Source organism: Choloepus didactylus, chromosome 4, assembly GCF_015220235.1.
Source record: "Choloepus didactylus isolate mChoDid1 chromosome 4, mChoDid1.pri, whole genome shotgun sequence".
Taxonomy (NCBI): Eukaryota; Metazoa; Chordata; class Mammalia; order Pilosa; family Megalonychidae; genus Choloepus; species Choloepus didactylus.
The window spans coordinates 83,827,289-83,852,793 of NC_051310.1; the positions used below are offsets into that span (position 1 = coordinate 83,827,289).

The window sequence follows — 25,505 nt, forward strand, 5'->3', positions numbered from 1 at the left end:
GGATAAACCAGCAGTTCTGCTCCTGGGAATATATACTGAAGAAAAATTCTAATTCAGGTCCATGTGGGGACATGCACCGATGTGTTTTTTTCAGTGTTATTTGTAGTGTGAGAAGTTTGAAGCAGTATCTGGATGCCTACCACTGCAAGTGGGAAAGGGTAAAACGTGGTGGATGTGTACCACAGAGTCCCATGTGGGAGATGAAAGCAGAATAAGCAGCACATAGAAACATGGATGAGAAACAAGCACTGAGGGAGGTAAAAAGTAAGGAGTAGAGTGATATGTGTAACCAATAACATTCATGTAAGTTAAGCATGAATGTAAAATAAACTTGTCAATATGTGGCAATACCGATTTCGCAATAAACGTTCAAACAAAAAGAATGATTGCTTATGGTTGGAGGGAGGGTATGAGGAGAGGGATAAAAAAAATAGCAATGAAAGGGATTGAATAAATAACTAAAGAAGACCGAGGATTAGTTGTGTGGCTTACTGGGGAAGAAGTTTAAAGTCCCATCATCATAAAAACATAATAAATAAATAAATAAACAAGAATGAAGATGAAGGGCATATCAATCAGTTGGCATGAAAGATCATTAAAAGAATTTGTTTAGTAAAAATCACAAATTGCAGAAAAGAATGTAGCATATTCTTACATACATATTTGTGAGTGTATATGTGTACATGTGTGTAGATACATACGCATAAATGAATATATATGTATGGGTGTGTATATATATGATTTTAGACTATCTAAATTATTTACCATGAACATATAGTGCATTTCTTTAGAAATAATTTAAAAATAAAAAACACAGATGTTTTTCATATATGGGGGCATAGTTTTCTATAATAATCATTGTAGTAATAGTTTGTTTAAAATTGATTTTAAAGTCCAAGTTGGAATGACGGTTTGAGGTGTGATTCAAAAATGGAATCTTGCCAAGTAGGTTTAAATGTTTTTTCTTTTTTTAAAATAAATAAAGTTGACATTTCACACTGTTAGAAGTATATGATATTCTAGATCTTTTTTCCTTAAATAAACTTCTTAAGTATAGCATACTTTCAGCATAATTATAGCTTAAAATCAGAAAAGTTTCCAAATCATAAATGGCCACATTGGCAAATTATCACAGAGACATGCAAATCAGATAACAATCTCCCAGATGAAAAAATCGAACATTCCTGGCATCAAATAAATGCCCTTCTTGCTCCCATCCCACAGGCAACCAAGCTTCTAAAAGAAGAGGTTGTTTTTTCCTGTGTAAGAATGTATATAACAGGATCATACATACAAGTAAGTACCTGGAGAGATGTCTATTCAAGTTTTTTACCCATTTTTAAATTGGGTTGTCTTCTAGATATTCCAGTTGTGAGGTTCAATCTCTGATTTGAGATTTCCTTATTTTATAATGTAAGCATTTAAGAGCTATAAATTTCTTTCTCAGCACTGCCTTTGTCGTATCCCATAAGTTTTGTTATGTTGAGTTTTCATTTTCATTTGCTTAAGATATTTCTTAACTTCTGTTGTGATTTCTTCTTTGATCCATTGGTTATTTAAGAGTGTTTTGTTTTAACTACCACTTATTTGCAAATTTTCCGTTTCTCCCTCTCTTGTTGAATTCTAGCTTCACCCCTTTGTGGCTGGGGAAGATATTTTGTACAATTTCAGTATTTTTGAATTTATTGAGACTTGTTTTGTGACCTAACGTGGTCTATGCTGGGGAATGATCCATGTGTGCTAGAGAAGAATTTATATTCTGCAGCTGTTGGGTGACATGTTCTGTATATATCTGTTAGGACTAGTTGTATTATAGTTTCATTCAAGTCTTCTATTTCCTTATTGATATTCTGTCTAGATGTTCTATCCATTATTGAAAGTAGTATATTGAAGTCTCCTGCTATTAATGGAGAACCATCTATTTCTCCCTTCAAGTCTGTTGATAATTTTTCATATATATTTTGGGGTTCTGCTGTTAGGATGCATATATATTTATAATTCTTAAATTGTCTTCTCAAATTTCCTCCTTGATCAGTTTATAGTGACCTTTGTTCCTTGCAGCAATTTTTTTTTAACTTAATGTCTATTTTATCTGACATTGGCATGGCTACCCTCATTCTCATTTGTTTGCTATTTGCACAGTATATATGTAATTTCCATCTTTGAATTTTCAACCTACTTGTGTCTTTGAACTTAAGATGAATGTCTTGCAAAGAGCACATAGTTGGGTCATGCTTTTTATCCATTCTTCCAATTTCTGCATTTTGACTGAAGAGTTTAATCCATTTACATTTAAAGTAACTACTGATAATATAGGACTTTCTTCTGCCATTTTGCATATGGTCTTTGTGAGTCATATCTTTTTTGACTGTCAATTCTTCCACTAAAGCCTATTTTCCTATTTATTTGACTTTGTATTGTATCATATTGTGTTCCTTCACATTTCTTTCTGTAAATATTTTTCATATATTTTCTTTGTAGTTAGCATGGGGCTTGAATTTAACATCATAAACCTGTAACAATCAGGTTTGATATGATAGCAACTTCCCTTCAATAGAAAGTACAAAACTGTTCCTATAGCCTTCTGTTCCCCCACCGTTTTGTTGTACTTGTTACAAATTATATCTTTACACGTTACATATCCAAAACCACGGATTTTTCATTGCTTTTTACGCTTTTGCATTTTAGAACCTGTAAGAAGAAAAAATGAATTACATACTAAAAATTACAGTACAATAATACATAATTACATAATCACCCAAATGATTACCTCTACCAGAGATCTTTATTTCTTCATGTGGCTTCAATCCCGTCTAGTGATCTTTCCTTTAAGCCTGAAATAACTTCTGCCAGCATTGCTCGTAGAGTAGGTCTAGTGGTGATGAATCCCCTCACCTTTTATCTATGAATGTCTTAATCTCTCCCTCATTTTTTTTAAAATTTTATTTTGAAATGAAATCAAACTTACAGAAACAGTTGCAAAAACAATACAAACGCCATACACAGAACTCCAGCATACCCTGATCCACCAATTTAACATCCTGTCACACCACCATTGCTTTCTTTCCCTCCCTCCCTCCCTCCCTATCATCCATCATCTATTGCTTTGTTTTCTGAACATATGAGAGCAGGCTGCACACATCCTTGAACAAACAATATAATTCACATATATGCCTCCCATGAACATTCTTTTATGAATTCCCATTAAGCGCAGCTAAGAAGTTCAAGAAATCCGACATTGACACAAAGCTTACATTCTATATTTCCTTTTTTTTTTTTTTTTTTTTTTTTTTTTTTTAATATTCCAACTGTGTCCCTTTGAGCCTGCTCTCCTCCATCCTCAGATTCCATCCAGGATCATCCTTGGCATTTAATTGTCATTGTCTATTTAGACTTTTTTTTTTTCACTTGTGGAAACATATAGACAGCCTAAATCTTCCCATTCCAACCCCTCCCTAGCATTCCATTAGTGGGATTAATCACATTTAGAATGTTGCAATGCTATCACCTTCCCACCATCCATTACTAGAAATTTCGCTTCACCCCAAACAGAAACCCTATACTCCTTTCCCATTGCCCCATCCCCCATTTCTCGTAACCCATACCCATATTCTCTGATACTTTCTTTGTGTTTACCATGGGGCTTAAATTTAACCTCTTGAGTCTATAACAATCTTGTTTTTCTTTGATACCAACTTAACTTCAATAGGACACATAAACTATGTTCCTTTACTCCTCCATTTCCCCACCTTTGCGTAGTTCTTGTCAAAAATTACATATTTTACATTGAGTCCAAAACCACTGATTTTTCATTACAGTTTATGTATTTTAGATCCTGTAGGAATTAAATAGTGGAGTTACAAATAAAAAATATGGTAGTATTGGTATTTATATTTACCATGTGATCTTTACTGGAAATCTTTACTTCTTCATGTGGTTTCAGTCAATTGTTTAGTGTCCCTTCCTTTCAGCCTGCTCAACTCCCTTTAGCATTTCTTATAGGACTGATCTACTGGTGATGAAGTCCCTCAGCTTTTGATTATCCAGGAATTTTTCATCTCCCCCTCATTTTTACCCTCCAGGTGTTTGTGAATTTTCTAAGCCTCTGATGGTTATTGACTTCTATTTGTATTCCATTGTGGTCAGAGAATGTGCTTTGAATAAATTCAATTTTTTTTTTTTTAATTTATTGAGGCTTGTTTTATGTCCCAGTATATGGTCTATTCTGGAGAAAGATCCATGATCACTAGAGAAGAATGTGTGTCCTGGTGATTTGGGATGTAATGTTCCATATATGTCTGTTAAATTTCTCTATCTCTCTCTCTCCTTTCTTTGTTTCTCTGTCAGTAGGGCTCTCTTTAGTATCTGAAGTAGGGCAGGTCTTTTGTTAGCAAAATCTCTCAGCATTTGTTTGTGAAAAATTTAAGCTCTCCCTCAAATTTGAAGGAGAGCTTTGCTGGATAAAGTATTCTTGGTTGGAAATTTTTCTCTCTCAGAATTTTAAATATGTCATGCCACTGCCTTCTCACTCCATGGTGGCCGCTGAGTAGTCACAACTTAGTCTTATGTTGTTTCCTTTGTATGTGGTGAATTGCTTTTCTCTTGCTGCTTTCAGAACTTGCTCCTTCCCCTCAGTATTTGACAGTCTGATCAGAATATGTCTTGGAGTGGGTTTATTTGTATTTATTCTATTTGGAGTTCACTGGGCATTTATGCTTTGTGTATTTATATTGTGTAGAAGGTTTGGGAAGTTTTCCCCAACAATTTCTTTGAATACTCTTTCTAGACCTTTACCCTTCTCCTCCCCTTCTGGGACACAAATGAGTCTTAAATTTGGATGTTTTATTTTATCTATCGTATCCCTGAGGTCCATTTATATTTTTTTGATTTTTTTCTCCAGTCTTTCTTTTGTTCTTTCATTTTCCATTCTGTGGTCCTCAAGGACACTGAGTTGTTGTTCAACTTCCTCTAATCTTGTATTATGAGTATCCAATGTCTTTTTAATTTGGCCAACAGTTTCTTTTATTTCCATAAGATCTTCTATTTTTTTATTTACTCTTGCAATTTCTTCTTTATGCTCTTCTAGGTTTTTCTTTATGTCCTTTATATCCTGTGCCATGCTCTCATTGTTTGACTTTGGTGCTTTGATTAATTTCACCAAGTACTGTGTCTCTTCTGATCTTTCGATTTGGGTGTTTGGGTTTGGGTTTTCCATATCATCTTGGTTTTTCATATGCTTTAAGATTTTCTGTTGCTTTTGGCCTCTTGGCATTTGCTTTACTTGATGGGGTTCTTTCAGGGTCTATAAAATACCAATCTCTAATTTGTCAGATCTACAGCTTGGTGGCTCTGCCAGTTTGAATGTATTGTGTCCCCCAAATGCCATTATCTTTGTGGTCTTGTGGGACAGACCTTTTGGTGCTGGTTAGATTTGCTTGGAATGTGCCCCACCCAGCTGTGGGTGGTGACTTCGGTGGGATACTCCCATGGAGGTGTGACCCCACCCATTCAGGGTGGGCCTTGATCAGTGGAGCGATATAAAACATGCTGACTCAAAGAGACTGAACAGAGTGCAGCTATGAGTGACGTTTTTAAGAGGAGCAAGCTTGCTAGAGAGGAACATCCCAGGAGAAAGCCATTTTGAAACCAGAACTTTGGAGCAGATGCCAGCCATGTGCCTTCCCAGCTAACAGAGGTTTTCTGGACACCATTGGCCATCTCCAGTGAAGGTACCCGATTACTGATGTGTTACCTTGGACGTTTTGTGGCCTTAAGACTGTAACTGTGTAGTGAAATAAACCCCCATTTTATAAAAGCCTATCCATCTCTGGTGTTTTGCATTCTGCAGCATTAGCAAACTAGAACAGATTTTGGTACCAGAGAAGTGGGGTGCTTTTGCTGCTGAGTTTGCAAATACCAAACATGTTGGAACGGCTTTTTAAATGGATAAGGGGGAGTTTCTGGAAGAGTTGTGAGGAGCTTGATAGAAAAGGCCAAAACTGCTTTAAAGAGACTGTTTGTGGAAATATGGACTCTAAAGATACTTCGGATGAGGCCTTGAACAGAGATGATCAATGTGTTGTTGTGAACTGGAAGAAAGGCGATCCTTGTTTTAAAGTGGCAGAGAATTTGGCAAAATTGAGTCCTGGTGTCCGACAGAAGGAAGAATCTGGAAGCAACAACCTGGAATACTTAGCTGAGGAGATCTCCAGACTACATGTGGAGGACGTATCCTGGCTTCTCCTTGCAGCTTATAGTAAAATGAGAGCGGAAAGAGATAAACTTAGAACTGAACTCTTGGGTTCAAAGAAACCAGAAGCCGATGGCTTGGAAAATTACGAGCTTCCAAGGGGTGGAATTTCAGAAGCTACAGCCCAATGTGAGATGTAACCAAACATGGAACCCAGCCGCCATTTCAGTACAAGCCAAGATTGGAGATGGAATTATCCAGAAAGGATTTGTGGAAAGTCCTATTGTCTGATGGCTTTGACCCCTGTGTCCTTCATGCAAAGCCAAAAGAATTTTTGCGAGATCTTTATAGACAGAGCCATTGCCGGTCTGGACTGGAGGAGACAGACAAGGAAAAAATTAAAGGAAAAATCTCTTCAAAGACAGAGCCATGGAGGTTGAGGTCTGGAGTCAAGAGGTCTCGGGCTGGGAGAGCGGAGCAGCCCACATGCATGGGAAGGGTGAGTTTGCCCTGGAGGTCGAGGGTGGGCATTCCACCTCGATGCTCTGGAAGAGTTTTGCCACCTCAGGTCCCAAAGAGGTTGGAGCACATTCCCAGGGAATTGGGGAGAGCCTGGCTGCCACCACACTGTTCTGAAGGGGTTGAGCGTGTACCCCGGAGATGGAAGGGAATCTGGGAGCTGCCCCGATGTTTGAGGAGGGTGGGGCCGAGAAGGTGGTCTCCCAAATGTATGGGTATGTTGGAGCACTCACCCAAGCATTTGGAGAGGAAAGGGCTGCCGAAAAGGCCCTTAGGAAGGGTTAGGCTCCCACTCTCTCAAGCCCCAAGGATGCAACGTTGTTCTGTAAATGACTCTGAGACTTTGAAATCTAATGGAGTTTGTCCTGCAGGTTTTAAGAACTGTTTTGGTCCTGTTAACCCTGTTTTTCTTACTGTTTCTCCTTATGGCAATGGGAATGTTCATCCTATGAATGTCCCTCCTTTGTATATTGGAAGCATATAACTTGTTCTAAGTCCACAGATCCAAGCTAAAGGAAAAGTATGCCTTAGGACTGACCACGCCTATATTTGATTTTGATGGGATTTGTACTTAACTTTTGTTACTGAAATGGTTTAAGTTTTTGTGATATTGTGATGATTTTGTATTTGGAAAGATAATGTCATTTTGGGGTCCAGGGGGTGGAATCTGCCAGTTTGAATGTATTGTGTCCCCCAAATGCCATTATCTTTGTGGTCTTGTGGGACAGACCTTTTGGTGCTGGTTAGATTTGCTTGGAATGTGCCCCACCCAGCTGTGGGTGGTGACTTCGGTGGGATACTCCCATGGAGGTGTGACCCCACCCATTCAGGGTGGGCCTTGATCAGTGGAGCGATATAAAACATGCTGACTCAAAGAGACTGAACAGAGTGCAGCTATGAGTGACGTTTTTAAGAGGAGCAAGCTTGCTAGAGAGGAACATCCCAGGAGAAAGCCATTTTGAAACCAGAACTTTGGAGCAGATGCCAGCCATGTGCCTTCCCAGCTAACAGAGGTTTTCTGGACACCATTGGCCATCTCCAGTGAAGGTACCCGATTACTGATGTGTTACCTTGGACGTTTTGTGGCCTTAAGACTGTAACTGTGTAGTGAAATAAACCCCCATTTTATAAAAGCCTATCCATCTCTGGTGTTTTGCATTCTGCAGCATTAGCAAACTAGAACAGTGGCGTACACTTTCTCTAACTAACCAGCAGATGGCATCTGTGAGTCACCTATTCCCCTCAAGTCAGTTCTCCCAAACTCTGTCTTTGTGGTGTGTCGGGGTCTGATTCTTGTGGGGTCCAATTGGTGCACCAAGTTTGTGTGTGTTGTTGGTGCTGTCTGCCCTGAATGTGGGGCATGTATGGGTGGTTAGGGAGGCAGCACAGCTTTAATAATCAAACCTCCTAGGTGTTCCCAGAGATTTAAGGTTGTTGCAAGAGTCTAAGCCTTCAGCTCAGTCCCGCCACAGATCATCTCTGCCACTGATCCACAAGTCCCTGGCACTGGCATAGGGTCCCTGGGATTTCCGAGCAGGTTCCCCTTCTCAGCCATGCTCTTCTAGGACCCCTGCCAAGGGAAGGCTGCATCTTGTCACAAGTGTGCCCCAGCCCTCCAGGGAAGCCCTGGGCTGCTGGGCAGTGCAGGGGCATTCCCAGCCTGCTGTAAAGATGGTTGAATGTGGTGTGTTAATTTCCCCCTCCTCGCACAGCTCTGCCTTCCTAGCTCTGCGACAATTAGCTGTGGGTTCACTAAAGGCCACTGTCCATGGCTGATATTGTGGCATATCCGCAGTGCTGCGGGAAACACTCCCCGTCACACTGGGTTTCTTGGCGTGGCTCTGGGCTGTGGGCCTGGCCCTGGGCAGGAGCATCCCCAGCCTGCCGGGGAGATGGTTGCAAGAGGTGCAGTTTCTTTCTCCTTTTGGCTCTCCTCTGCCTCCATGGCCCCAAGACAATCAGCAGTGGGTGTGGGTAGGGCTATCCTCCATGCTAGGCACCGAGGCATTGGGACAGCCCACTCCTGCCGTGCTTTGCTGCATGGTTCTCACTGTTGTATCCACAGTTGGTCCCAGTTTTTTTTTTTTTTTTGTAAAGAACTAGTCCATCTCCAAATGCCAACCCATGGTTTCCCCACACCGCAGCGCAGCCACCAGACTTTCAGCCGGCTCACTCACTCGTTTCAGAATGCAGACTCCTGGTTTCACCAAATGCACAGTCCCTGTGGATTTAGCAGACCTTGTCCGGCTAGTGCATCGCTGGAACTGGTGTTCTGGGTCACTTTCTGGCTTTTATCTAGTATTTTTCGTGGAGGTGTTTTTTTGCCTTGTCTCACCTAGCCGCCATCTTGGGTTCTCTTTCTCCCTCATTTTTAAAAGACAGTTTCACCAGATATAAAATGTTTGGCAGCTATTTTCTTTCAGCACTTAAAATATTTTGTCCCACTGCTTTCTTGCTTCCCTGATTTCTGATGAGAAATCAGCACATAATCTTAATGGGACTTCCTTGTACATAACACATTGCTTTTCTCTTGTAGCTTCCAGAATTCTTTTGTTGTCCTTGACATTTGACAGTTTGAATTCTATGTATCTGGCTGTGGTTCTGTATGAGTTTATCCTGTTTGGGATTTGTTGTTATTGTTGAATGTACTTAGACATGACTTTCATTAAATTTGTCATTATTTAAAAAAAAAAGTATTTCTCATGCCCCCTTCTCTCTTCTCTTTCTGGGGTTCCCATAATGTGTATACTGCTGTGCTTCATGGTGTCCCATAGGTCTCTTAGGCTCTGCTCAGTCTCTTTTCATTCTATCTTCTTTCTGCTTCTGAGTCTTTCAGCTGCCTTGTTTTTTTTTGTTTACTAATTCTTTTTCTGTCAGCTCCAATCTGGCAGAAAACCTTTGGGGATTTTTTTTTTTTTTTTCATTTCAGTTATTGTGGTCTTCAGCTATAGTATTTTTGTTTGGTTTCTTTTGACAGTTTTAATCTCTTTATTGAGATTCTCATATTGTTTTTTCATTGTTTTCCTGATATCCTTTAGTTGTTTTCCTTTACCTTCCTGAGCATATTGACTTTTAAAAAAGTCTTTGTATGGTATTCCCAAGGTCTGCTCTTTTCCATTGGTAGTTTCTGGATTTTTAATGTATCCTTTGGGTGGGCCATCATTTACTGTTTATTTCTTTCTCTTGGAATCTTTTGTTGCACACTGTATATCTCAGTATTTTAAAGTTCTGCCTCTGGGATTTAATCCCTGAACTCTCTGTTCCTTAAATTTGCATCCTGCTAGAAATATGGCAGATATTTCCTTTTGTGCCATGTGGTAACAAAACCAAAACAATGTAAAAAATCACCTGTCACAATTTTTGTAAATTGTCTGTCTTGACTGGTGCTCTCCTTCAGTTTTGCGCCCCCATCAAGATCAGCCTGCAGAGAATGTGAAGTGCAGAAGCCCCTGTCTTTTCTGAGCCTTTATCTTGTTCTCAGTTTGTATTTGCTAATGGGCTCAGGAAACTCTCCCCATTTATAGGAATTTGAATGCCCCCTCTACTCCCTAGGACATAGAATTTCTCCCCCTCTTGGATGCTCTACTGTATGGCTTAAAGCTGGTAATCCTTTTCCTCCCACCACTTTGACTTAATTGTTTCTTACTCTGCCTTAGTGACCTGCAAGCTGCTTATGCCTGAAGGGCAAGTTCTTGAGGGTGAGCCAGAGATTAGTACCTGTTTCAAGCTCTGGGGCCACCACCTGATTGATTGGCACCCACATATAGGCACCCCAGTATGTGCACAGTGGTTGCTTTATTCCCTCCAGAACAGGACCAGGGCCCCACAGTAGGTCTATAGGCTGGCTGTACACCATGCCAGGGAGGGGTATGGGAAGGGCCAGCAAGGGCACCAAGAGGTTCTCCTACCATCTTTAAAGCTGTCTTTTCTTGATTTGGTACTCACCAAGTTACTGCAATCCTTTAACTGCTTTCCAGAGCTTTGAGGAAGGTCGGTCTGCCTTTTTTGATAGTTGTGTGGAGGAATGGCACCCTGGAGCATTTTATGCCACCATCTTGGTAAGTTAGTGAAAATCTAGTTTTGCTTTGGCCAGCAGTTTGGGAAATGGCATATTACCTCAGTCTAACCATCAGTTGACTGAATTCATATTTGGGCTTAGGTCTTTGTAAGAGCCAGTTTATACCCAGTTTCCTCTCTCTCTCTCAATAAATTCAGTTTATTGAGATATAGTCACATACCATACAGTCATCCATAGTGTACAATCAGCTATTCACAGTGCCATCATATAGTTGTGCATTCATCACCCCAATCTATTTTTGAACATTTTCCTTACATCAGAAAGAATAAAAATAGGGAAGAACACACATATCATCCCTCCCATCTCACCCTATTTTTCATTTAGTTTTTGTGCCCAGTTTTTTATACTCATCCATCCATACACCGGATAAAGGGAGTGCAATCCACAAGGTTTTCACAATTACACAGTCACCCCACATAAGCTATGTAGGTATACAATTGCTGCAGCTTGATAGTTTCAGGTATTTACTTCTAGCTATTCCAATACACTAAAACATAAAAAAGGATGTCTATATAGTGCATAAGAGTGATCACCAGAGTGACCTCTCGACTCCATTTGAAATCTCTCAGCCACTGAAACTTTATTTTGTTCCATTTCACATCCCCCTTTTGGTCAAGAAGATGATTTCAAACACAAAATGCTATACCCAGCTCTGTCTTAATCCTAGTGTTTACCTTTTCTGAGGTTCCAATTGAGAATCCTGGATATTTATCAAGGACCTTTCATCTTCTGGAATTTAAAGCCCAGATTTTTTTTTTTTTATCCCAACTACAAATGACTGACAGAATCTTACTCAGCTTATTGCTTTCTCAGCCCTTCTGTTGACACTTTTGGCTCTACTTAACAGCTGTCCTTGAGAATCTGAAGTTGCCTCAAGGAGAAATGTGGTGACAAATGCTAGATTAATTTCCATGTGCATCATTGTTCTCTGGAATCACGGTTCCTTTATCTAACTATCTATCTATCTATGTATCTATCTATCTAACTGTCTACCTACCTACCTGCCTATCTACCTATCTGTCCTTCCATCTATAAACAGACACATATGTATGTTGTATGTATACATACATGTATCTCCATGAACATGAGTGTATTCGTGTGTGTGTATGTGTGTGTGTCAAACTACTCTCTTGCAGTTGGAAGCACACTCTGGATCTTTGTAATCAACCCCAATTAAGTATACATTTTCACAGAGAATTTTAAAATAAGATCTAGATAGTTTCTTTTATCTTTGAAATTTTGACCATATAGAATAATTGAATATGACAAATACTATATTATACTTGGAAACTATATTACATTGTTAGATGACACAGAGCACTATGTTACAGTGTTAGATCAAGTAATATTTAGGTTCAATTTCTCATTATTTCCAAATCATGATTCTTAAAGGTGAGGTTATAATGTCATACTTCTGGATATATGAAAATTACAGCAAATTTATGAAGAGTTTTACCATTATTAATAATAATAACAGGGAATATGTATTGATATTAAGTATGTGTCATCACTTTTTAAAAGTTCCTAACAGGAAGTAAATGTGTTTCACATGCAAGTAGTTTGGTTTTGACACGCAAGTTCTTTGCCAATATATGCTTTGCTTCTTTGTCTCTTGCTGGCTGTAAGGAATTTCTGGCTAGGTATATGGGCATCATTTATTTGTCTACTTTTCTATTGATTTCACTTAAAAATATAAAATTTGTTTTCATTTAATAGCCAAGAGAGTTGATATATACCTATTCCAATTTTTGAGGGCTACTTGTAGTTTTAAATTCTTCTCCCCAAACCAATTTCAAGACTATTTCTTTCAAGAAAGTAATTTCCAAAGTGAACAATATAGTTGAGAAGAATTTGAAAAAAAAAAATTGAAAAAATATTGGATTTTGAGTAACAATTGTCTAATTTATATTGCACATAATCACCAGACTATATATTCTATTAAGCTAGAAACAGTTATTACCTATGTGTTTTTGTAATTCATCTATAAAATTATCAGTTACAATTATTTTAAAAATAGCATTTTTGATTTAAAAATCAACATTTTTTTTTTTTCAGATTTTTAATGAGGTTTTCCCCAAATCATGAGGGTGGGTGTGCTGGTTTGCATGTATTATGTCCCCCAGAAAAAGCCATATTCTTTGATGTAATCTTGTTTGGGCAGATGTTATCAGTGTTGATTAGATTTCTTTCGAGTGTTTCTTTGGAGATGTGCCCCACCCAGCTGTAGGTGATGACTCTAGTTGGATAATTTCCATGGAGTGTTGGCCTGCCCATTGGGTGGGCCTTGATCAGTGGAGCCATATAAATTAGCTGGCAGAGGAACTCAGTGCAGCTGTGAGTCACATTTTGAAGAGGAGCTACAGCCAAGAGGGACACATTAAAGAAAGCACAGGAGCTGCAGATGAGAGACAGTTTGAAAACAGCCATTGAAGGCAGACTCTTGCTCCGGAGAAGCTGAGAGAGGACAAATACCCCAAGTGAGAGAGTGACATTTTTGAGGAACTGCAGCCTAGAGAGGAACGTCCTGGGAGAAAGCCATTTTGAAACCAGAACTTTGGAGCAGATGCCAGCCACGTGCCTTCCCAGCTAACAGAGGTTTTCCAGACACCGTTGGCCATCCTCCAGTGAAGGTACTGGATTGCTGATGTGTTACCTTGGACACTTTATGGCCTTAAGACTGTAACTGTGTAACCAAATAAACCCCCTTTTATAAAAGCCAGTCCATTTCTGGTGTTTTGCATCCCAGCAGCATTAGCAAACTAGAACAGTGGGCATACTTAATATTTGGTACATGGATTTGCTAAATAAACTGAGTCATTAAAATTTCTGTGAGGTCTCATTTTAAATTTTTTATCACTCTTCTTGGCTACAAGATTTTTAATTTTTGAGAGTTCATAAGCAAATAGTCTTAAAAAAGGTATTAATTATAATTAGTCCCATAATTTAGTGTCATTTTTGTAAAAGGGCTTTAAAAGTAAATAGAAAGTAAAAATAAAAAATTAAATTGAAAGTAAATTGGCTTTTAGTAAATGCATTTATTTCCTATAATGCAGTTGTGATGCTGTTGTTCTTTTGGTTGTGTTACTGAACTTGAATTGTAAGAGAAGTGAATGGGCAGGTAATTCAGACTTAAAAATAAAGTGTTTTAGCTATTGGCAGATGTCAAGACAACCGGAGACTTAATGATTACTAAGCTGCATGCCTGCCAGCCTTTTCTGTCTCAACAGAGTTGACAAAACAAGATAGTCTTGATGTCAAAACAGACTGGAAAGGAAGAAAGAAAGGCAGAAACTTGGGCAGAGCTAAGAACTCTCTTGCTTTTTCATTTCATTTTTTTTTTTATTCTGAATTATCTCCTGAACAAACTCTTAGGTACACCAAAATAAAGTGTTAAGCAAACTTCTGGAAATTAATCAGAAACATTCTGCGCCACTAGATCCAACACCTTAGTAGATAAGTCAAACTGAACCAGTTTTTCTTTTCCTAGTTAAAATCAAGGATGTTTGAAGTCCTTATTTGAGAGACATTTCTTTGTATATGGCAATGATGATCGTCATTCTTACTGAAAGATTCTTGCTTTGTCCCCCAGCTTGCTACTGGTTCTTCTTGGATGCCTGTTGTCTGTTTTTTTTCCTGCCCTTGGGACTTATTAGACATTGGGGTTGGCCAGGCTTCCATTCTTGATCTACCCCTACACTCTCTCTCTTATGGGTTTTCATGATTATCTACAAGCTCTTTATATCTAGTCTAGACTCTTCCTTGAGCACCAGACACACATATTCAGTTGCCCAGTAACCATTTTTTTTTTTTTTACAATTGGTCAGTAGTATTTACTCATGTACTCAAGCTAGAAAACTGAGAGTCATCTTAGTTCTTGAATTCAAACCCTTCTCTTATTACATTAGGTAGGTTTTCTGCTTCTAACCTTTAATCTTCAAATTCTTCTTTAAAGAAGATTATAGATTATTGACCTAATCTAAATACAAACCTGTGTCACCACTGAGGTTAAAGTACTTCAACTGCTCTCCTTCACCCACAGACCAAATTCCAACTTCCTTCACAAAATGTCCAACGTCTTTCCATGACTGCATCCATCCCTATCCCTCCAGTCATCTCTGACCATTCTCTGCTTTCTACATTCATTCAACAAACGAATGCTCCCTCCGTGCTCTTGTGAGGATGGTCAGGGGGTTTGGATTCTGCTGGTAGAGAGATAAATTAACAAAAAATATAAAAGCGTGATTACTAACTGAGGTAAATGAAATACAAAAATATACTGTGAAGATTCCTGACCTAGTCTGGGCAGTTTGGGAAGGCCTCCCTGAAGAAATCACATTTGATCTGAGATCTAAATGATTAACAGATATTATTAACTAGGTAAAGAAATGGTAAAGATAAAAGAAGCATGGAAGGCTGGAGCATGGCATTATGAAGGCTCTCCTGAGGAGTGTGTTATGTTTAATGACCTAAAAGAAGTCTGGTAGAGCTGGAGAGAGAGAAGGAGGTGACATGAAAATGTGCAGAGGAAAGCAAGCACAAGACTTCTACTTAGACCTTGTATGCTATGCTAAGAATTTGGCACTTTACTCTGAGAACAACAAGAAGCCATTGAAATGTTTTAGAACTATAAAATAACAAGAAGTATTTGGCAACAGTGTGGATTAAAAAGTGGTGAGTTAATAAAAACTAAATAAAAAATAGGGTGGTGTGGGGGGGATGATTTGGGTGTTCTTTTTTTACTTTTATATTTTATTCTTATTCTTTCTGGTGTAAGGAAAATGTTCAAAAATAGATTGGGGTGATGAATGCATAACTATATGATGGTACTATGAACAGTTGATTGTACACCATGGATGACTGTATGGTATGTGAATATATCTCAATAAAACTGAATTTAATTTAAAAAAAGTGAAAAAAAAGTGGTGAGTTAAAGATTGCTCCTATTGCTAATGGGAATACAAATTGTAAAATCACTCTCAGAGACAGTTTAGCAGTTTCTTGAATTTTCCATATACTTGTAAATTCTACTCCTAAATTTCTACCCAAGAAAATGAAAACATATGTCCACCTAAAAATTTGTACATGAATGTTTGCCCATGGCAGTATTATTCAAAAGTTTAAATGACCCAAATGCCCATCAGCTGGTGAATGGATAGACAAAATATGGTAAATCTGTACAATGGAATACTATTCTGCAATAAAAAGGAACAAAATACAGATACATGTTTCAACATGGATGAACCAGAAAAATATTATGCCAAATAAAAGCCAGATACTTATAACTGCTTACTGTATGATAACATTTATATGTAATGTCCAGAAAGTAATATCTGTGGAGATGGACAGTAGATCAATGGCTGCCTCAGGCTGGGGAAGGCTATGAGGTGTGATTGCAAATGTACACAAAATATCTTTTTGGGAAAATGGAAATGTTCTAAAATTATAGTGTGGTGATGATTGCACAATGGTCTCAATGTATTGAAAATCACTCAAAATGAGTTTTATGAAATGTAAATTACCCCTCAATTGAGTTTTTGAATGGATGAATGAAAGACGCATTAAAAAAAGAAAGAAAGAAAGGAAAGAAAAAAAGAGGGAAAGAAATAATAGGCAAGGAGGAAAAAAAGAAAGAAGGGGAAAAATTGTGGACATGCAAAAATCATAAGGTCACTGCAATAGTTTGGGTGAAAGATGATGGTGACTTAGATTAGACACTAGGGTGATGGTCTCCATATAGAAAATGGAATAGGTTTGAAAGAGATTTAGGAATTAAAATTAATTGGAAGTGCATATACATTGGACATGGTGAGTTTGGCTTACACTCTCTCCTCTAGAAATACCATACTACTTCTGGGTACTTGAACACTCCCTGCTCCTTCTCATCCCTTATTTATGTGTTTAATTCTGGGTTCCTCAGGAGTATTTTTCTCACCACTTTCTGCCTGGTGTTCACCTGATCACCCTGCAAGATCCCAATCAGATGTGATTTCTTTTAAAACATCTCTCACCTACATCAACCCCATTGTGACCCCACAGAACCTCTTGCACATTTCTATTGTAGCATTTTATTGTGTATCTTTGTTCACATGTCTCCTTCCCCTGCAACCACTGTTGTCAAACACCTGAGGTTTGGGTCTTCACTTCTCATTGCAGCATCTATGCCAAGCATTACTAATTAACTGATCACAGCCCTCTGTCCTGCAAAGTCAGGATACAATATCCCAGGCAGCCTCTTCTAACCAAGTGGCATTGCTATGACCATATAATCTATTTGCCATCTTTGCTCTAGACTATGAGGTCCTTGAAGACATTATCATATCTTATTTGTCTATATGTCCATGTCCCTTGAACCAGGCACATAGAGGGGACTCAGTTAATTGATAAAAACCATTTTAGAAGGCAGTCCCTGATATATCTATGCTTTATATGGGAAGCAATTTATTTCTCCCCGCCATATCCTTTTCATGTCAATACCTTCTGATTTTCACCTTCAGGGAGCAAGAAATTTGCTGAATATGTTACATTTTCTTTCCATTTTTTTCCCTCCTAAATCCTGCATTTTGTTAAGGGTAGGCACAGTCCATAGTTTCTTTTTGTTGTTGTTATAAACTATGAAATTGTGTAGCCCATAATGGGGTTTACACAATGGTCTTTATATTTTAGTCGTTATGCCTTTGAAAGCTAAAGCTTTCTAAGTCAGGCATCAAGATAATGATTTCATTATTTATTCCTTTGAACAAGCTATTTTAGTGACTTATTTTTGTCCTTAACCCATGCTATTATACACTAATCCATACATTACTTCCCTTCAATACAGATGACACAGGCTGTTTACTTAGCATGATTTTGCAATACTCACATTAACAAAGACTTTGTGAGCAGGAAGGACACCAGTTATTCAACCAACTTTAAGAAAACAGACTTGTGGCAGACCAGCTTAACAGGGTGTTAAACATCCATTAATAATGGCAGGGAGACAAACTAGAAGGTGTGATTTTAGTCCAGATGAGCACTCCAAGTTCAAGACTCAGCTCATTGTGTTCCTGGGTTGCTGTTAGAGAAAACCTGGTCTACCTGGCCAGGAGAGTCAGGCAGACACTTTTACAGCATAGGGTATGTAATCGTTATGATGATGCAGTAAACACTACAATTATTATAGGTATTGATCTTTGTAGGACAGTCCGGATTTCAAATATTTGACCGTGTTTGTCCCTAAGATTGTATTACTTGATCACATGCATTGATTTTTGGCTTAGAAAACACTGTCACCATACCCTAAAGCTTTTGTTCCCATTTAGAAACTTTGGGCAGACTAGTTCCCTTCTCAGCGGCAAAAATCACTGTTTTCCTTCTCTTTTTATTGATTCCAGCATTATATTGCGTCCTCCACCAATCTGTCTGCTCCACCAAACTGTAAGTCCTTTGAAAACAAGGCCCCTGATGTTTGTGTTTATATTCCATTCCATGTATCCATTTTAGATGCAAAAATAGTGTTTGCTAAGAATCTGTTACATAAAATTTTGGTTTATCTGCTACTAGTAGGATGATTTCTTCATAGTTTATGGGAGATGCCATGATTGTTGAAATGGTCAGTTTTCTGTAGTTTCACATAATATCAATTTCTTTTTCTCATATGTGTTGACTGGTCCCTGTGATGGTCACCTTAAATGGATTTCCTCAATTAGTTCCCACAACCCATCTATGCAGGAAGGACTGTTACTATTGCTCTTTTGTCCATAAGAAAATTGAACACAGCTGAACAACTTTTCCTTGGTCACTCAGGCCACTGCCTAAGTGGAAAAGCCTGGCCAGATTCACAACTAGGTCTAAGACTCTGGAGCCCAGAAGTTCCAGTTCAGTATGTTTTTCCCAAGAAATTTATATCCTCTCTTCATTTCCTAAGAAGAGAGAAAAAAGTTCTGTTTTGTTTTGGTTTTGTTTGTTTTGATTTTTTATGCATTATTTCTTTTCCAAAACAAATGAATTCTTTTGGCTATTTGGGGATCAAAATCCCAGTGTGTTCTTTGGGTCTTATCTTTCTTTGATGTCCCACATCTACTCCATCAGCACTCCCTGCCATCTGTAGCTTCAACGTCTGCAGAATCCGACCACTTCTCATCACTTTACTGCTGCCACCTGTTTGCAGCTCCAATCTCCTCTTACCTGAAGTGTCCTCATGCCATTGCTGTCCCCCCTCAAAACCACTGTGGTCCTTGCACCTTACAGTCAATTCCTAAAACAGCAGCCAGAGTGTTCTTTCCTAAAAGCAAGTCAGATCGCATTATCCTAAACCCCAATGACTTCCCAGCTCACTCACAGTAAAAGACCAAGTCTTTAAAAAGGCCCTACATGATTTGCTGCCCCATCTGCACTCACCTTTCTGATTTCATCTCCTGTCCCTCACTCACCCCACCTCAGCCCTACTGTCTCCTTTCTGTTACTCCAACACATGACATGTTCCTGCCCCGGGGCCTTTGCACTAGCTGTAGACTCTGCCTGCAATGTTCTTTCCTCACCTTCTGTTGTCCTCACCTTCTTTAGGTCTTTGATTACATCACCCCTTTTCAGTAAAGCCTTCCCTGTCTCTGATATTTAAAATTTTCATACACTCCAAGTTTATTTTTCTCAAGAGCACTTGTCATCATCTGATGTGCTATAGGTATTAATTGTTTTTGGTTCAAAGACATTCTCTGCACATTGGAATAAAAGTTCTCTGAGAGCAGGGATTTGTGTCTGTTTTACTCAAAGCCCTATTCCTAGGACCTGTATTATTGCCTGGCACAGAATAGGCATTTGATATCTGTGGAATCAATAAATCTTAAATACCTCCACATTCAATAATTTTCTAGCTACATCCTTCAAACTAGGTGAAGAAGAAATCATTTTGAAACATTTGGGGTTTGTTAATTAGTTTTAAGTAATCAAAAGAGCAGGGATGTTTTCCTGTGATTGATTGCTTTGCCATCTGCTGATGTTTGGGTACCTCAAATTTTCATGTAACCCATCTACCAGTCGCCCTATAAGAACTTACAAAGTTTTCCAATGTCTACTGTTTGCTTTCAACTTTTAGACTATAGCTTTGAGCTGAATCAAACCTAAATATTTCTCAGAGACATTCACCCTCAGTGAAGGCAAATTCAGTTTTACTTTTGCAAATGCAAACAGAACAACAAAGAGAAAATCAACTTTAGTTTTCCTTTAATTTTTCTACCTGTGGAAGAATGCATTTTTAAAAGAAAGTAACAAAAGAATGTTTACATTTTTACAAACAATATATATGGCATTCTAATTCAGATACTGAATTACCTCCTAGTGAATTTCACATAAAATTAGTCAAACTTTCAAATTTCTGTTCGATTCCAAAGTATGTGTTTTTAAAAGCATAAAATGGGAGATGATTTATAATAATCCATTCAAATGATTAATGAATTAAGCTGAATATTAAAGAAAATGCCAAAATATAAATCTTATATACATGTTTTTCTAACATCTGTAAAAATTTGTTTTTTTTGTTTTTAATTTCTTGCATTCATTCAAACCTTATTCATTTTACAAATGTAAATTCAGCATATCATATTAGCTAAGAGTATATAATGCATAAACAAATAAGATCTGAAATTTCAAAGATCTTCTATATTAAGTAGAGAGATGAGTTATTCTCATACTTTTCTCTCAGGAAATAAAGAAAAGTGATTAGGGTGCTCTGTTTGAGAAGACAGGGAACGAGATGGTTCCTTTAAGATAGATGTCTCTTTATGACTGGAACAAAATACAGTTTGGATCCTTAAATGGTATAAGCTTTCAGATACTCAGAAAATTCACGTATCCTTCCCATGCTGTACAAATGAGGTTGCATGTCTTTGGTTGGAACACAGCAAACCTCATTCTATCTTCCTCTCTTAAATATCTTTACAAATTCTTCTTAATCTTTCTCCATACAGCATAGCTGATCATCCTGCATGAAAATGGTCTGTTCTTTCCCTGAAACACGTTGTAATCCTTTCATGCAAGCCTAGGTATCATTTCCTTCAGGAAGCCTTCTTTGGGTCTTGTCTAGGAGCTGTGTTAGTGCCAGTGACATTGAGAATTCCCTCTGATAGCTTCTTTCCTTCTCCTGTTATAACGTATTGAATGCATTAAAATTGCCTGCTTAGTTGTCCAGTATGCCCATTAAGATTGTAAACTCTGAAAAGGCTGGTATTATGGCTGTTTCTTCTTTTGATGCACCCTGCCTTAGCATGGGACCTACATATAAGTAGTTGTTTCATAAATATTAATTGAATAAATAAGTTACTCACTATCAAATTGTACCTTAAATATTTGTTTTAGAGTGTTCGTATGCAATGATTAATGAGCTAGTTAAGCAAGTGGTTAATTTTTAATAATTCACCAATCCTTGGGTGAACAGGTTTAGGTAGTCTCAAAATATCTTAGGAGAACTGGAAGGGGGTGTTAGGGGAAGGTTATATTGCATGCCCAAGACACAAAAGGTTTTCAAAGGACTTTGCATAAATAATTTATTTTATAATCATTGATTATATTTTCTGCTCTCCAATTTCCCAATGAGGTAGGCAAAAAGGCCTTGAAGAGAGTTCAAATTAAGAAGAACGAAAAATATGAACCAGGAAAGACAGGAAGGGAAGTATGTAAAAATGTACTTGTTCACTCTTGCTACTATTTCCTGCAGTCAATCTTGGTTTAAAACATAATAAGCAGACCCCAGCTTGTCATACCTACTTTCTCCCAGGGGTTTGAAACTGTAATGAAAGCATTTTAACTCAGTGGTAACTGGATTAGAGTAATGCAAGAACCTGTCACCTTGGGACCTCCTGCTTGTGTCTCGGCCTGAATAAATGTGCATGGAAATTGTTTTAAACTGATGGCTGTGCAAGATCACAAGTTATAGTGATGTTGACAGTCTCAGCTTGGAACCTGGCATAACAGCAAAAAATGGGGACCAGGGATTGGAAACAGCTCATTTGCTGACATAAAAGCAGCACTCAGAGGTTTAGATGTACAACCTTTGCAGGTCAATGGTGATGATATTTGCAAACTGCTACCAGCATCTCTACTGCAAATTGAAGCAACTTAATAGGAATACTCGCTGCAAATCTAAAGCAGCTTGATTTCTTTTCCAACCTCCAGTACTCATAAGAAGCCATAAGGAGAAGTTTCTCAGACTTAAAATGTACAAAAGGACACTAAATCTTCCATCTTCTGGAGGCAGGATAAGAAATGAAAAGGTATGGTTGTCACATTCTGTCACAGCAGAATATCTGGGAAATAATCCAATCAGTTTGTTCCCTTCAAAAGTGGCTGGTGTTTCAGTGTAAGTTCTGGCTTCCTTATTTCACAGGTCTATTGTACTGCATCACAGAGGCAAAACATCTGTTGGCAAAGTCTAGGAAGGAGGAGGAGATTCTCCATCTTCCTTATGAACATTCACAAAGAAGTTCTGGTGAATTTACTGCTAGTGAAGCTTGTCAGCTTCGAAGATCCCAGCTCTGGGGAAGCAACCAAATGGTTCTGACTACGGGCAAAGTAAGTGAGCGTTTTCTACATGTTGCATCTGCACTGTAATATCAAATTTGGCAAAGTGTACACAGAAGGGATGATTCTGAAGGGACCTAAAAATAGGGTGTTTAGAGTCCCCATAACTCAATATAATCATGGAAGTCCTATTTTGCTTCTTACAAAGCTGTGATGCTTCCTCAAGGAGATTCAGTCCACATCTTTTCATACAACATTATTTGGATCCATAGAACTTATTAAGTGGTTCCCTTTATTGGTTTCAAGCAGGACAGGTAAATTGTTCTCCATTTTACAGATGAGGTAAGAGATGTTCAGAGATCAGATGAGTTTTATTTATGGCATATGGTGACATGATACTAAATTAGAGATCAGGATTATATCTTACTCACTTCTGTAAGATCAGTAGCCAGGGGAGGATCTTGCACATAGTAAGTGCTTAGCAACTGTTTGTGGAATTGAATCCCAGCTTCACCAGACCAATAACCAGTGTAGAAAAATTCACCTTTCTGTAACCCACTGAAAAAGCAATACCTTTGCCTACAACTACTTTGAGTAGACTATTCATTTATTGGTCAAGAAGTTGGCATCTCACCTCATTGCACGAGGATTGTGAGACTTTCTAAATTCATGCTTTGTCACAACTTCGCTTGGATTTCCAACTAATTTTTTCATATATTGATGTCACTTGGTTTTGAATTTTCCTTCATTTTTGAATAGGGATTTAAATAAGTACTTTCTGTCAAATTGGGAAGACACAGTAACAAACTGCCCATTTTTTTTCTTGCACTTTGAAATAAAGATAATGGTTTGCTTTTGACTGAAATGAAAGAATAAGAAGGCAAAATAAGGTAAAACTGTAATCTACCTGCTTTTTTAAAATTTTTGTTCTACTGTTTGGTTGTATGTGTGTGTGTGTGTGTGTGTTTTAATCCCCATCTTTACACCCTGTACATTGTATATTCTATTCTTTAAAGAAATTAAAAGTTGTGACAATAGATATTGTGCAAACCTCTAAATTGTATGCAGGGTACTAACCCCAACTTACACAATATTTCAATAACAGGCAGCCATTTCAGAGGCACGCAATGGACTCAGGCAGCTGGTATATTTAATACCTAAAGAGCAGTTTTTCCTTTACTTGCTTCCTTTTTTCCCCCCTTTTCCTCAGTAGAAGCTAAAACTTTATTATATAACCACAGATAAGTATATCAGCTGCAAGGAGGCTGGCACAGCGGAATACAAGGAAATAAGAGATAAGGGAATTTGGTCAAATACAAAAAGTCCTGTGGAATGTAAACCAAATGATAGCAGATAAAGCTTTCCTTGAGTTTCTATTAAAAATGTAATAAATAAGAAATCCAAAAATATTTCTTCCCAGACCCAGCACTTTTGTTCCTGTATGACTCATCATAAGTATGATGTGTCTTCACAAACGCTCGGCTTCTACACACAGTTGCAAAAGACAGTGTTGCTGGATATGACAGCTTCAGATGGATGCCTTCCGTGTCTTTGATAAAGTTTGTCATTTGAATAAATAGACAATATTTACATGCTCAAGAAAGTAGCCCCATAAACCTGCATGGAGGCCCAGTGGTTAAAGCAGGAGTGACTCAGTAGAAATTACCAGTAATCAAAACACAGTTAACCAGTAATGCAGAGGGTATTTTGCTTACGGTGTTCTTAAAGGAAAATTCATTGTCCTTTTATTTCATCAGCTCATTATTATTTTAGATACATATAATTCTCGATGGAACAAAAGACACCTTGAGTAATGGATACTTACTGAGATTTGGTGAAGAATCTAATTTAACCTAAATCAGATAGATCTTAATAAGGTGAATCTTCCAAACTGTATTTGCATAGATCTATATGGACCATCTCTGTGCCTCTGGTTCTTTGCATTTCAGGGAAGGGAGAGAGATGGAGATTGGGGCCAAAAGGGAGCAGGGTTCCCTGGGATGCCAGTGCCTCTGGGGGCTGCAGCTTGAGTGTGACCTGTGGTCTCAGGTGAAGTGGTCTGTGGAGCCTGCTCCGTCTCTAGAGGACAATAGCCTTAAGTCATAAAATGTCTCCCTGTATAATACAGCACATCTGTCAGGTTTAGCATCCCACTAGCTCAGTTTATATCTGTCTTGGGATGGTTCATGGAAAAAAAAGATCACCCTATTTGGACAGTAGATACTAAAGCCATTTTATTTTATTCTATTTTTTGCTCTTACACGAAGTGTGCATATGTACATGTAATCTAGTTGAATTTATGTTTTAAAGCATTTATTTACAGATAATTTCATAGCATAATATTTATGTATCTCAATAGAATAAAAGAGAATAGAGCAAACCTTATGTAATACTTTATACTGGGATTCCTGCCAGGTGAGAGAGATAAAAAACTGATTTTATCAACTTCCAGTAATAATTTTTATTGAATCTGGCAACAGCTCCTTCCTAGGCATAGTGAATTCAATGTCATATATTGGTCACATTTTACTAATAGCTCTGGGTGTGACATCATGACTTATAGAGTCCATCAAAAATAGTTTGTGTGGACAATTGTGACATTTACAATGTCAATTTCCAGCATCTATTTGAAAAATTCAAGATTTGACTACCCTGCTATTTTACATGATCAAATATCAGATATTCTGGGTCAAGGAAGATGTTGGCATTGAGAAGGTACCCCCCCAGTCCAGGCTTGTGTGAGATATGGAAGATGAAGATCAAATCTTCCCAAGTCAAGTAGTAAGCTGCTTAGAATACTGTTACAGCTGAAAAAAGTAAAAATACATTTTTAGCTGTATGTGTTTTCTCTTATTTTTGCCACTTTTTGAACTATCTAGTTCTTTTACTGAAAACAATTTAAGATTTGGTATCAAAAGAACATTTGCTCTCATCTGTAAACAGGATTCTCATCAATCTTTGTGGCTTCTGTGCTTTGACCCAGAATAAGAAATTAATGTGAGGTTGAATAAAGGCTGAACATCTTGTTGTCCATGTTTCCTACCATTTATATGAAAAATCTGCTTCATCATCATCTCTAAATAGTCAAATAAAACTCATTCTCACTATATGCAAGATCATTTTATTAATTAGTAACTATAATTAAATGAATTACTATGTGCAAGGTGCCTGACACAAAGTGCCCTGTAAGTGCCAATTAATATACTTATTATTAATTTATTATTGCTG

The 25,505-nt window shown here is 37.9% G+C and overlaps 1 long non-coding RNA gene across 1 annotated transcript in view; it reads left to right on the forward strand.

Moving 5' to 3' along the window:
* LOC119533255 overlaps nt 1–22,331 on the forward strand; it is a 56,570-nt gene extending 34,239 nt beyond the window's left edge. The window contains exons 4-5 of the long non-coding RNA XR_005216614.1: nt 1,225–1,296; nt 22,144–22,331. This is a non-coding gene — a long non-coding RNA (uncharacterized LOC119533255). The remainder of the gene's footprint in view (nt 1–1,224; nt 1,297–22,143) is intronic.
* The last annotated feature ends 3,174 nt before the right edge of the window (nt 22,332–25,505 follow it).